Raw genomic sequence first — 5,144 nt, forward strand, 5'->3', positions numbered from 1 at the left:
AATTCTCATTTAAAATTCGCGCGCTGTATATTTTTCGATATTTTAAGTTTATGTAGTTTGGCAGCACTGTCCTTAATTACTATGCCAAAAATGAGCTCGATCTGTCAGACAGTTCGTTTACGGCAGCTGTTGAAACCAGTTCACCTCAGTAGTGCGTTGCGAAATGTCTTCGACGGTCGTACGACCGTCCTGGAAGGCTTTGTACCACTCATAAACTTGAGTTTTCGATAAAACTGATTCCCCATAAGCCTTTTGTAGCATTCGCAACGATTCTGCACACGAAATTTCGTTCGAAACACAAAATTTGATGCAAACTCTTTGTTCAATATTTTTTTCCATTGTTTTTTTCGCAACGCCCTACTGAGGTGAACTGGTTTCAACAGCTGCCGTAAACGAACTGTCTGACAGATCGCGCTCATTTTTGGCATAGTAATTAAGGACAGTGCTGCCAAACTACATAAACTTAAAATATCGGAAAATATACAGCGCGCGAATTTTAAATGAGAATTTCCGAAAGCTTTTCGGTCACAATGTATCTATTAAAAGGAAGTAAATAGTTTGTCCAGTTTTGTTAAGAATGTCCATTTAAAAATGTTTACCTTAAAATTTTAATAAGTTTATATCGGTAAAGAGCTAGAGGAAAAGTATACTAAAGATAATGAGATTCGCCAAATCCAAAATCGTTCCAAAAAGTTAATTTGGGGCACCCAAAACTATATGAGTTCAGACTTATTTTCAAACCCAGATGTCTATGTGTTATAGTATCTTTTCATTGTATAAAAAATTACTATTAATTAAATTCCAAAAATATATTGCATAAAAATCATTATTGATTTTAAAAATCGAATTTTCCAATAAGAAATCTTAAAGCATCAATCATCTTTTTTTACACTTTTCACAAACCAAAGATACTTTTTAATGAATATATATTTTATCTTATAAAGTAATTAATTTTGAATAGATATCATATGGAATTGAACCAAAAATTATTTGCAAGATATTTTCCTGTTTTTTTTTATCTTTGTTTTTTTTCTATCTTATTTTGAATCAACATTTTTTTTAGCAATTTGTTTATAAAATTTTTCATAATTTGAAAATGCTTAGTTTATTATTTCTTCTTCAATTTAGTGAAATATTTGTATATATGAGTGTAAATTTATTTATTTATCTTTGCTAAATATTTTCTAAAAAGCAATAGATACATATTGTTACTTAATGCTGAACAAAAAAAATTAATAAAAATCATAATTTATATATTATATTATTACTGGTTATAATAGTTTTAAAAATCTTTTTAAAATCTTTGAAGACTGAAAAATAGTATATAATACTACATTTCATTAGAACAAAAAAATATATTATTAGAGTAAAATTAGCATTTTTAGCTGGAACTCTAAATACAATGGGAAATACATTAAGGTCATCTGAGATGCATGAATATATCTAATATTATAATATATTAGTTACATATCAAAGTGTGAAATGAAAGTAGAAAAAGTTATATTTGAAATAATATAATAGACACTGCTAAAATAGTCACGAGGGCATAACAAAAGGTCTAGAACTCATAGACGAGCTACGTGTCTATAAAATTTTAAATTTTAATTACAACATTTCTAATGAAAAATATATTATCGCAAATGTCAGTTTTCATTGCCATAGTATTTGTTTACATTTGTTTATTAACTTTTTTTTTTTTTTTTTTTTTTTTAAAAACACAATAATATAAGGGAAGCTTGCGTATATACCAATGACTTTTATTTCAGAGCGCGATTAGGGATTTTTGAGATAATTTACCATAATAGTAGAAAGTTTATAATAAAACATTTATAAATAAAAATTTCATATAATCATTGTTGCATTTAATAGTTATTGCTTGATAAATATTTAGGAAGGCTTAAACCCTAAAATTTATCTTTGTAACGCCACTACATATGATGAGACATCAAAGGCAATGTGGAGTTTTTCCACAGAAATTAGTTAAAATGAAAAAATTCTATAATTATAAATTTCTTAATACTACAATTTAAATTTTCCTATTTGCAATGTTATCGTTAAAGATTCAATATAACCGGATAAAAAATCATATAATGTAAACACTGAGGTATGTATATATGGTACCAATAAATATAATATAATTAACAAATACCGAACCTTAATTAACACTAGAGATTTATATACTAAATAACTTAACCCATATCGGTAAAAAACTTTTTTTTACGAATGTAATCTTATATTAGTTTTTTTTAAACTTCCATAGTTTATAGTTATTGATTACTATATAAGGACAAAATTACAATTACAATATGTCAAGGAAAAAGGATAATTTCGTGAGATATGGGATCAGCAAACGAAAAACAGAAACTTTAAAAAAGAAAATAAAATTCGAAGAAAAGAAATTCAAAACAAAAAAAGATAGAATCGAATTGAAGTCCATATGGATCAAGGCAACAAAGAAACCTAAACAACGCATTGTTCGTGATAAATTATAAGGATTCCATGAGCGATCAGGTCTATGTCCCAGAACCACTTGTCAATTACGATGAACCAGTGCCGTTCAGTATTCCCAAATCAGGTTATAACAACAACAACAGTCATAAAACTATGGCCCAACATGAGATGAAACAGTCATTTTTGTTTATAAAAAAATCTTAACGAAAGAACTCATTAAAGACCAATATTTCTACAGGAATAAAGAGAAAAAGGAGAAAAAAAAATTAACATAACAATATTAACTAGCATTTTATAATATGTAATCTATAATATAATATAGCACATATATAAATTATACACTTATAATATATATTAACAATATAAGTTCCCCAGCGACTAATATAGAAGTTTATTGTCTATAGCAAAGTGGAAGGTTAGACCTCCTTATAAGTGAACATCAAAATATAAATATAATTTGGAAAGCCATCGTGCTCCGAGTAAAATTAAAAGAATAATTTACTACAGTTTCAATATTCACAGCGAAAACGTATATTAAAGCCTGGGTTCCAGCAGGTTGTACTAGTAGTAATTGAAGTTATTCATGTTATGACACTTACTCTATATAATCTATTTAGTCAGTTTGATTTTTATTTGAAAGTCATCACTAATTTCAGCTAATTATTTTCAAATTAGTTGAACGAAAATTGCTTTCATGTTTTGTTAATTGTAGTAGGAAATAATTTTTTTCAAAACAGAAAAAATAATGTATAGATAAGTACGAATATATGTACAACAAATTGAAATAAAGCATTATAATGAACATTATTTTAAAATATTGATAATATTTTAAAGCATAAAAGGATTTCATAAATTAATATAATTAAAAAATTGAAATAAAAACAATAAACAAAATAAGATATTTCTAAAAGTTCTCTACAGCTGTATGGCCAGTCAAAACTTCAATGTATTAATTAATAATAAAATTTTGTTGTTGTAATGCAATACCGTTCAAAACAACTCTTTAAAAATTTTAAAGACTAGATTTTTAAAATCAAATTTTTTTTTAAAAAGCTAATCAACAACGTCAGTCAACCTTAACAACATTGTTGTTAATATCGATGTTTCATGTACATAGTTTTTGCATTTGCATTGCTTATGTTTCTCAACTCAATTTCCTTAAACTGATGAGTTATAGAAAAAAAAAATAAAATTAGAAGGAGAAATTTAGTTAAGCTTATAAGTTTCTGAATAAAGTCACTATATATATATTTTAACTGTCAAAATTTTGAACTTTGTTGTATTGTATGCAGCTTTGGCAATTTTATTGAGTTACGACCTCTTGCGCACGTGCTTGTCAGACCCTAATCTACATAAAAATATTTTTAGAAATTGAACTCTGATTATTGATTGCTTAATCAGGAAATATTTTCAATAGTATAGATAATTCGTCATTAGAACAAATTAATCTTATACAACGCAAATTAGAGATATTAGAAAACGTGAATTGTAAATTTGCAATAGATGTACTCTATGTATTTCCGTAAGCAAATGAATAAAATCTATAAAAAAAATATATAATTTGTATAAAATTCTATTATAATATAAATGCCTTTCAGTTTTCTTAATATATATAATTTAGAGCGTAGTCATAAAATATGATTAATTATATATGTATATTACATATGCTGCTATATGCAAATATGTATGTATGTGTATATATTATATATGCATGTTATTAATAAATATTTTATATTATGTAAACATATTAATTTTTTTCGTTTATCAAATAAAGCTTTTCTTATTAATAAATCGCTTCATTTTTACTTCTTATTATTTTTAATTTAATTCACATTTTTATTTTATTTGTTTTATTTCAATTATTTTTATATATTATTGTTATATATTATTTATATGCAGTAGTTTTATATATTTATTATTTACAGAAGTTTTGTAAAGTAGTGAACTACAACTACAAACATTTTTATTATATTATTTTAATTAATTGTTTTTTTGATTGACCATATTAAATATAAAAAATAATTCCAAGTCTATTGATGGTGGATATTGGGCAATATTCAAAACAGCTGTATGGTCAGTCAAAAATCACAATTAACTAAAATAATATAAAAAGAATTGTATTGTATTATTGTAGTCCATGACTTTTCGAAATCCCTCTATTAAATAGTTTCTATTCAGTAAAAATAGTCAATTAATTAAAATAATATAAAAAGAATATTTATTGTTGTAGTTCACGACTTTTCGAAATCTCTCTATTAAATACCATAGTTTCTATTCAGTAAAAATAGTCAATTAATTAAAATACAAAAATTTTTGTTGTTGTAATTTCCTATTTTTTAAACTTCTCTATTAAATACCATAGTTTTTATTAAGTAAAAATAGTTAATTAATTAAAATAATATGAAAATAATTTTTGTTGTTGTAATTCATGACTTTTCGAAACGTCTCCATTAAATACCATAGTTTGTATTCCGTAAAAATAGTCAATTAATTAAAATAATACAAAAATTTTTGTTGTTGTAGTTCCCTATTTTTTGAAACTTCTCTATTAATTACCACAATTTCTATCAAGTAAAAATAGATACTACTGTCATATTGACGTCAAAATCGAATTTAATTATTTTTATATATTATTTTTAAACAGTATTTTTTTTTATTATTTTATTTTATATCTATATATTCTTTTTATATAT

This window comes from Teleopsis dalmanni, chromosome 2, assembly GCF_002237135.1.
Source record: "Teleopsis dalmanni isolate 2A chromosome 2, ASM223713v2, whole genome shotgun sequence".
Classification (NCBI taxonomy): Eukaryota; Metazoa; Arthropoda; class Insecta; order Diptera; family Diopsidae; genus Teleopsis; species Teleopsis dalmanni.